The sequence below is a fragment of the Coptis chinensis genome, chromosome 8 (genome assembly GCF_015680905.1).
Source record: "Coptis chinensis isolate HL-2020 chromosome 8, ASM1568090v1, whole genome shotgun sequence".
Taxonomy (NCBI): Eukaryota; Viridiplantae; Streptophyta; class Magnoliopsida; order Ranunculales; family Ranunculaceae; genus Coptis; species Coptis chinensis.
Genome location: NC_141463.1, coordinates 47,101,462 through 47,111,843, shown reverse-complemented (window position 1 = coordinate 47,111,843; position 10,382 = coordinate 47,101,462). Strand labels below are relative to the sequence as shown.

At 35.7% G+C, this 10,382-nt stretch overlaps 1 pseudogene; it reads left to right on the top strand.

The window, feature by feature from the left end:
* Positions 1 to 8,288: 8,288 nt before the first annotated feature.
* On the top strand, positions 8,289 to 9,794 carry LOC147481699 (serine/threonine-protein kinase Aurora-1-like; annotated as a pseudogene).
* The last annotated feature ends 588 nt before the right edge of the window (positions 9,795 to 10,382 follow it).

The window sequence follows — 10,382 nt, the reverse complement described above, 5'->3', positions numbered from 1 at the left end:
AGCACAATTATTACAAACAATAAGAATTTAACTACGAATAACTATTGAGACCTCCACCCCTACCAGAAGCATGGCTTAAAGAGCTCTCCCCCTAACATCATTATTGCCTATCTGGTTGAGGTTGACCTTGAGGTGTGGCACTTCCTAACATAGCAGCCTTCTCCAACTCTTACACACGTCTCTGAAGCTGCAATGTTTTATTTCGCTTTTGCTATAAGTACTCAAAACTTTGATGAGAGGACTCCATGAATGACTCGCGCATGGCATAAGTTATAGAGCTGTAGTTAAGGAGCTCCGACCTTACTTCCTCCTGTTTAACAAAACAAATGTATGTTACATGTTATAGTGAATAATAATAACAAATCATGAATAAATTTAAATCATACTAACCATGGCTAACTGCTCAAACTGTTCTGACAAATCTGTGACCGATGCGACATTTTCTGGTGGAATAGGTATGCTCATCTCTTGCCCCTGAGAAGTAATCATGCTCAATGCCAAAGGTTAGACTCATCAAATATCTGTGGAGTTATTTGCGGCATCTCAATATCATGAAACACCCTGGGCTATGACTGTGGCAACTCCACTCCTTCTGGGAAATGAATGTTAGGTATCAATGCTTCAGAAGTAACCCCTTCAAAGTTGGTGCCCCAGTATAACGCACCTAGCAAGAGACCTCAACCAACCCTCTTCCAATTCAAGTCATAGTCTCCCGTAAAAATGTAAGCTGATGTGTTTGGCCAATCATTTGGGTTTGCTCTATAGTGTGCAAGAGTTGCATGAAGAATATCAGAGGCTGTCATATCTATGGGTGGTGGGTAAGGTATAACAATCTCTCCAGATACTTGACGCCAACATCGGTCCCCAAGGTACCATGAAATTACTGACCCTACAAGTATCACTCACTGCTGAGAAAGAAACCTTGCTCTATAACACATATATGACAATCTACGGTACTCAGTGTTCTCTGAAACATCTAGAACATCCTCATAAGGGGTTTGAAAGATGAAAGAAGAGGCCCAGGGTTGCCACTCAATTCGTGTAGCTCCTAAAAGCTTAATCTGTTGATGAGTGTTATGAATATAATAAGATAGATCATTATACCCCCTCTACCTACGATGAAGCCCCCATGCTTGAATACGTGGAATCAGGTCATGAATCTCATTCTCTTGCAATGTCTTCATCACAGGATGCATTACACGAAAATATTCGTACCACCAATACTAAATCAATAGATAAAATACAATATCAAAATAAATATAAACATGTCAGCATTAATAACTAGATAAATAAATGAGATGAAACAATAACTTAATAAATAAGACGTACTTACAGGTATAATCCAAAAAAAAGCCACACAAATTGCCTTTAGCGGCTTTAGTCTCAACTGTGAGGTCTAGCCAATGGTAAAGGTACGCCAAGATCGATTAACCCTAGTCATAATCCCACATCCTCTCTACGTCTAAGACAACGACCATCCACCTGATACGTAAGAAACTATCAGAATATCCAAATAGTATTGCAGCAACAAAGTAAAAGAGGAAGGCATGTACATATTCTTCGATTGACTCAATGAGTCAATGGCAATATGATAGTCTTTTGGCTTCTCCTTTAGCCTATTCATGTATCTCGAAGTAAACCAACTCATATTAGTAGCTCCTCCCTTAAAGTGCTCAGGCGATAATCTCAAGAACACGTCTTCCTCAACATCTTCTACCATATCAAAACCTTGAAAGAAACTCATTGTAGTAGTAAAAACCTCCAAATTTTCATCAAAAGGAATGGCATCTCCATAACCAATAGGGATACCCGTGAGCATGGTGAAATCAAGAGGTGTAATTCCAAGCTCACCCCATAGTAAATGGAATGTGTTCGTAGCTAGATTTCCACCACCGCTCAACTATCCCAAACAACAATGCTTGATCATTTTGTCCCAAATTTGAATTTAAAAAGTTTCCAAATGGTGTGGCGACTATAATGTTAGTAACTGTGACAAAATTAGGGTCCGTCTTTGATCTTAAACAAGGCCACCATGACACGACATTTAAAAGTGCACAACGCACTTTCCATAGGTGTATTGCCTACATTCATATTACACGCAATATAACAAACTATTCAACACGATATAATTTCAACTCAAATTTTTTTAATGCAATGCAACAAATTCAAACTAGTTACACAACAACAAACTTGATATAAACTAGCATAAAAAAAATAATTAACATAAAAAAAAATCTAAAACTTACTTGAATTGAGACGCTGCCACTCTATTTGCTACATGTTGGACGGATGTTGACGCTAATGGTGGGTGTTGGTCGATTTCATAACGTGGTGGAAAGTTAAATCCAAGTTCAATTTCGTCCTCGTTCACATTTTGAGTTGTTGACAACGATCCTTTTTGGCCCCCTTTTTTTTGTAATTTTGCGATTTCCAAACCATCTACTATGCTCTTGATGTGGTGAGGCAGGTGGGGAATCATTTGGGGGTGGAGAAGTCATTAGGAATTGAAGAAATTGAATAAAATCACAATGGAGGAAGAAAATCGCAGTGGAGAAGATGAAGTGAAAGTTGGTTGTTTCGCATCTGTTATATTAGACTGTTGGGACGGGATGTTTCATTCCATCTCGTTATAAAATACCAGACGGGATGTTTCATTCCATTTAGTGCAAAATATCAGACGAAATGTTACATTCCGTTTCGATCAAAATGCATTCAGACGAAATCAAACATTTCGTCCGAGATTCAAAGTTACCTCTGCATTGGGCACCCTCACCTTGCTTTTCACCAAAACGGTAGCAAACATGGGAAATAGTCTTACGTGGAGGTGAAAAATACTGACTTGCATTGGGAATGCTCTTAGCCTCTTAGTAACAATTACGTAATATTATGTAACAAATACTTAAGTGTTACCAATTGGTCCATAAAAATAAAAGAAAAATTAAAACAATTAAAACTAGGTGAAAACGTTGGGGGGAATGTTTAAGAGTCCAATTTTGTGGACAGACTTGTCCACAAACAGCCACAATTCTAATGGTCAAATTCATTTCTGGGCTGTTTAATAGTTTTTTTGGGCAATAAAACAGTTTTTTCGGGCAGCCACTTTTTGGGTAATAAAACAGTTTTTTCGTGCAGCCACTCCACCAATCAGCAACTAAGGCCATAACAAATAGTTGCCTATCCACAAACTTATTTTGGGAATGTTTTCATTCTCGCTAATCTCTCATAGACAGTCACCCCCACTCAATAGCAAAAGAGAAAACAACGGAGATAAGAGGAGAAAACCACTGTTGTCGCCACCATTGTTGCCCACTGAGGTAAGTCGTCAACTCGTTCTTCCTTTTCTTTTTCCTTTTATTCATCTTCTCTTCTTAACAAATATTCCACTGAGGTAACAGTTAGGGGTTTTGGCTTAGGTGTTCAGTTTACACAATCAATTGTTCAATTTGCTCAAGAAATCTTCCTCTTTGTCCAAGGTAAACCATTTTATTTCAAGAATCCTCTATTATTTATGGTTTATAGTATTTCCAGTTTTTGAAAAAAGGAATTAGCTTATGGGTTTTTTTTTTTTTGATTGGTAAGCCTGTTTTAAATGAGATCAGTAACTCTTTGATGCTAGCGGGGTTCGAGTCCCAGACCTCTGGTATCATCACCCAAAGGTTTTACTGACTTTGATAGTCGACACCTGCATACTCGTATAATATGCCAACCATGGCGAAAGGTTGCATCTTTATATGATATGTTTAAGTTTATCTAAATATTCTCATGTTGTATTGTGTGTATAAATTATAACGGCGGGAAATCTGCTAATGTTGGCTTCATTCCTTTTGATTTATGGGAACCTAATTACTATAGCAAATTTGTTAAAATTTTACTTTGATTTCAAGTTAATAGTTTATTTAGTTAGCAAAATCGTCGTAGGTTTTGTTTAGTATCACTTTGGGTTTTGAATTATGTACTAAAGCTTTGTTCTTGAAGTGGAGTTTTAGATTTTGAAGATGGGTGTTTCTTTGGAATGATGGGTTATGTGTGTTGATGCTTAGATTTAATCTATTGTTACTGTTGGTGTCACAGCCTGAATTTCTAAACAATTACAAAGAGAATATTTGAAATATAAATATCTCAAACATCACTATGTTCAGTTGTCTAAAACCCAGACTATGACGGGGTGGATACAACATATACAAACACCGAAAACCCATATCATAAAAGAATTAACTTAAAATAAATAATCCCAATATTTATCCGCCATCACTTTATTAATAGGCTATCTTCCGTCCAAAAAAAAACATCAAACAAAACTCTAAGAATAAAAAGTCCTCAATACCATATTCTCATGTCATACTGAATGTGTAAACTACGTTATTACATACTTCCAAAAAGAATCAGACCTAATAAAAGAAACTAACGAACTGCTCCAGGAAAGATTCCAAATCAAACGTCGTGGTTCCACTGCCTTCCACCTATGTTCCCAAGAACACACCCACGTTACCAAAACAAAGCAAACATGGGTTAGCAAAATGGAATTTGCTGGTATGAGTAGACTAGTAACATAAAAACATTTCCAGACTTTACTTATCCAAACAAACACTTTATATGTACCCATAACTTAACCATTCTCAGCTTGGAAGACAGGTAGTTCCGTCTTTTCAACCGGAATAGTTTCTTCCCAAGCAAGATCTCCATTCTATTAACTCATTATAATAACTCATTTTAATAACTTAGTAATTGAATTAAATCTTACCGATAACCACTTCTGTATAAGGGTAGGATAGCGTCCCTAAACAAAATATTATTAAGTCCTACCCTCATGCAAACGGAAGTTAGAAATTCTTAATAAACATATGTAGCTATTCTATAAGTATTCAAATGCAAGTCCAAGCACACCCGCACAACCAAATCAATTTCTCTTATTAATTAATCGATTACTTTTTATACACTCACCTTTTAGTACCTACTCCATGATTTGCACTCCACACATTTGCTAAATCACACATTTCTGCGTACCTCTCTCCCACCGAGTACCATGATATCATAGCCATCTCTGGGCTTTCATGCACATATTCACAGCCTCTTTGGGCATATAATCTCAGGTCATTAATGGCATATTTAATGAATACCTTGGGTCATTCCCGCCACATTCAAGGAATACCCATCATAACAGTAACAGACCATTCATGGCACATTCAATGAATGCCCTAGGTCATTCCCGCCACATTTAAGGAATACCCAACCCTACACTCCCGTACACTCAAGGAATATGACCGATCTGCAAGGCAAATACCTTAGTTCCTCTCTAGGACAGTCCTAAACTATTGGGTCATTCATGGCACATTCAATGAACACCTACTATCATATGACATCATCAGTCATAAAATCTCATTTCTAAATCTTGAGGTGTGGAAATTTCTAAAAGGGTGTGGTAAATTTGTTAAGAACATTATTGAACTTTATTGCATATATTCTTTCAGAGTAAAGAGGAGTATCTTGTTTCGTGTATCATTGTTTACACATTATTAATTATATTGATGTCTAAGTGTCATAGCATCGTATATCATAAAAGAATTATAGTAAGAATGAAATTTCACATACATAGTAGTTAATACACATACACACGTATATATAAAAAGTCTTAGCCTAAAGCCAAGCACACTAATAGCCCTAGACATATCCTAATAGACCTAATCTTAGCCAAGTCAAAAGTCAAACTTGGTCAACTAGTCAAAGTGTTGACTGGTCAACAATAGTCAACCTGCCTAGGGTCAACAACAGTCAACCAGTTCTAAACTCATCTAACCAAAAACCCAAAGACTAAGGCCCAAAAATCTTTAGCCTTTCTCAAGCCCAACTTAAATAAATTTAAGCCCACATGTTAATATCTAAAAAAACAACTCAAGCCCAAAAGTCTTATTTCGGCCCAAGCCCAACTAAAAGAGATAGAATCGCCACCACCTCCACCGATCAGCCACCATTAACCACCAACCTTAGTCCCATCTAAACCCATCGGTTTTAACTCTCACCAAAAAACTAATCTTTTGATACAATCAAAACTCAATTCCCTCACTCCGCATAAATCGCTTTCAACGCCATTAATAACCTTGGGAGCTTCAATAACACCCATACAACCCACCAAAATAGTTGGGTTTTGATCACCAACAAAATCCAACACTATGATATACTAAAAAATTCGATTCCCCTCACTTGCCCAAAATTGACACCTATACAGAGCTTCAACAGTTTAATCAAAACAAAACTCAACATACCCAACTCAATCAACAACCAACAACCAACCAATGTAAATCAACAACACATTTGATCATCCAAACAATTTGGTTCACACAACCAAAAACAAAGGCAGTATAATAACCTGTGAAATTCATATAATATAACAAATTTTGGGGCAGTATATCTCCATTAACAATTTATAACAATTCAAAAATAGTAATAGGGGCAGTAGGTAAACCATACAAATCAATTAGTATTCAACAATACGATTAACAATATGTATTCCAAATTCAACAGCATATAGCACAGAAACGAGCAGAAGAATAATGAGCAAAAACCTTATATATTTGATAGCAAAGTTTTCTATACAGAGTAAAAATCTAAGTTCAGTGAAAGATAAAAATATCTACTCACTCGTGATACGCTCCTCCTATCAGTAGATCTCCAGCAAGAAGTCTCCTTTTTCCTCTATGCGTAAAACTCTCTTTTCTTCTCTGTGTAAAACTCTCTCTGTGAAAAAAAAAACTCTCCTTGTGAACTCTTGTGTAAACTCCTCTATGTATCCTTTTTCTTTAAACCCCCCGTAAAACTGAGATGAAGGTTTATCTCTTTACCTTTCCTATCTCCACTAATCTTTATTCTTTTTTATTTTATCTATTCTTATTCTTATTCTTATTCTTATTATTATTATTATTTATTGTATTAGGAAAATATTTAAAAAACAACGGGTGTTATAGTTGGTCTTCATTAAAATTGATTAAGCTTGATAAAGTCGTTTTTTATGTTATCCGACGATATTCCTCTATTTTATGGTTTCTGTTTTCACCGGGAATATCTTGGCACTTCTCATGTCAAATCCTGAAACCACAAGGGTTCAATAGAAGAGTGGGCAATAGAAGGTATTATATATTGTTTAATCATCATTATAAGTTTCAAAGTTTACACTTTAAGCAACTATGTATGTTTGTATATGTGGGTTATTAATTCTTAGTTACATTTCATAGACTCAGATTAGATGTTAAAATATTAGGGTGAAAAATTTATGTTGATTCTATGGCCATGCCGTTGCGAATGTATTTTCTATTTGGTTATGGGCTGAATTATTTAGACTTTCTTGCAATATCATATAATGAAATTGTTGTCCCCTTATCTTGCACTGTTATTATTGTTTAGTAGGAAGCATTGTGTGGTCGGACTACTTCTGCCGATACCTTGAAAAAGCAATCAAAGCATATCAAATTAGATAACTCTGTTAAGCCACAAGCAAATTATTGAAAATGTGTAAGTAGATGTCTTGGTCATAGTGTATGGAATCAATATGCAGCCTCAACATCATGAAGTTTTTCTTTCACATGAAGAAGCATAACCATTGGATCTTGCAACTGGGGGCGAGGGGTATCCCTATTTTCTTAAAAACGGAGGGTTATCTCTAATTGCAACTAATAGTGGGGAGACAAGGAGTCATCCCTAACTAACCCTTTATATGCCTTTTGGTAAGTATAGTGCAACCTTAACCTGAGCGTTATATTACATGTCTCTTGTTCAATTGAGTTCGATGGAGCTTCAAAAGGAAATCATGGGCTATTAGGTGCATGAGCTGTCATACGATCCGATGATGGAAGTTTGGTACACTCCAACACATTTTATGCTTTTCATTTGACACTATGTTAATTGTTATTAAATACCTTGAAAAACTTTGCTTTCTAATCCTTCTATTGTAAAGGTTTGTTGAGTTCGTGAAGGTGTGGGCGTGTGACCAATAATGTTGTTGAATATCGAGCTATCATTTTAGGATTGAGGCACGCGCTCCAAAAAAGGTTTACTCAAAGTCGTGTGCAAGGCGACTCTAAACTTGTCTTTATACAGGTGTGTCTTTTACTTATAGCATTGGTCTTTGTTGTGTTAGACAACCTTAGTTGTAAGTCCACCATATATTACATGTTTTGGTAGCAAGTTATTGTTTTATAATGGGCTGAATGTTTGTATATTTTTTCTCTGTTTTCATTTTTAACTAAGGATGAATTATGGAGCAGGTATAGGGTTTATGGAAAACCAAGAATGACAACATGGCTCTCCTATGCAAGCAGGTTAAAGAGCTTGTGGATAAGTTTGTTTCTTTCAAAATCAGTCACATTTTGATGGTATGATATATTCTGTCCATATTAGACTCACACTGGTTTTAATTTGTGATATGCTTTGCTAAGTCACTTGTGGTTTTGCATGGCTTGAAACATGCATATCTATTCTATATTTGCTATAGTAGCCTATGATATAATGTTTTGATGTGATCAACTGAGTTCACTATCATGTATCAATATCTGTGTAAATTGCTGAGCTTTCAGTGCCATACACACACACACACACACACACACTTTATACACTAGTTCTTGCTTCTAGGATTAGTAGATTCTGGATCAGATAAGAAGAAAATTTTAAACCTTTCATTCGAGGATCAAATTTTCAATGCTAATGTGCTTTGTACATACCTATCTATGGTTAATTATGGAGGAATTTGACTGGTTAATTACTAGTTTTCTTTATGTCTTCCCTTAACTTACTAGCAATATGAGCTTAAATAGCTAATAACTAAAAATTGTAAAAAGTAAGCTTGAGATAAACTATTCAGGGAATGTGTATATACATAAATACTATAGGGTATATGTATATGTATATGATTACTATAGGGTATATGCATATGATTACTATAGGGTATATTTATCATGGAGTAGGAAGTTATTTTAATTTGAATGGGCTAGAATATGATAAATTGTGTTTCTAACTGAGCAACCACATTGTGGCACTAAAAGTACTTTTCAAAAGCTAGTTGAAACAATCTCAAGTGGAGCATCAGCTTCCCAGAGATACAGAGCCATCTTTTCCATCCCAATATCCTATGCCTTTATGGGTACTTCTATGATCAAGTTGGAATATATGTTTGTTTTTACTTTCTAATATTTCTTAGGTATAAAGAAATTCATCTTTCTTGTCCATTGGAGTTAGTTTAATAGTTATTGACTGAGTTACTTTGTTTTCATTTTATGATTGCAGACCCGGGTATATTTGATATTTGAATATGCAGTGAAAGGTGAACTTTACAAGGAGCTCCAGAAGTGCAAATTTTTCAGTGAGAAACGTGTTACCACTGAGTTATTGGTTAGGGAATAAGTTGCCCTGCTTAGCAGCCTATGTTTTCTTGTACATAGATGCAAAACAAATTTACTGAAGCATATACCTGTTCTTGTTTGCAAATATCTTATACTAATGTTTTTTATGTACGTCAACAGTACATTCCATCACTTGCACAAACCCTGATATACTGCCATGGAAAGCATGTCATACACAGAGATATAAAGTTGGAGAATCTCCTGATTAGTCCACAGGTGTCTTAACCTCATATATGTTTTGTGTTCAAACTTATTGTTACTTTCAACAGTTGAGAGTGTCGAGTATGACGCAAATGTGGACATCTGGAGTCTTGGCGTCTTGGCATCTTGTGCTACAAATTTCTTTATGGAATTCCTCCATTTGAGGCAAAGGAGCACTCAGACACATATAGAAGATATATATGCTGAAGTTACAAACAAGTACCCTGGACAAGGATTTGTTAGTCTTATGCTCATTCTGTTAAGTGTTCTTTCACTATATAGCTTGATTAACTTTTGAAACTTCAAGACACATTGTTTAGCTTTTTGTGTACTATTGTATTTGATTATAAGTATTTAGTTTATTTACCTCGCATTCTAAACTGATTTTCTTTTGACATGCAGGCCCCTTGCTGATGTAGAAGGGGCTAAAAAAAAACACAACATGATTGAGCTGTACTTGTTGAAAACATATGGTGGCTTATCTTATGTAAGATCTGACCTACCAACTTTGAATTGTAGCTCTTGACTTGTATTGTGCTAGTGAGTTGTTCTCGATTTGAGGTAGCCTAGTTGCTGTCCAGGCAAGCTCCTCACCTTGTCACCTTGCTAGGATCTCTAAACCTAGGTTTATGGCCAAGAAAATTCCAGAACTGTTGCCAATGCACTATAGGACTTTAGCTTAAAACTTTTGTCTACTTACTAGATTTAACTCAAGTGTATTCTTTGCAGAAGAACTCTTAGAAGGTTAACGTACTGTAAATAGTTTCAGTAGAATTTTCATTACCTACCTCAGTT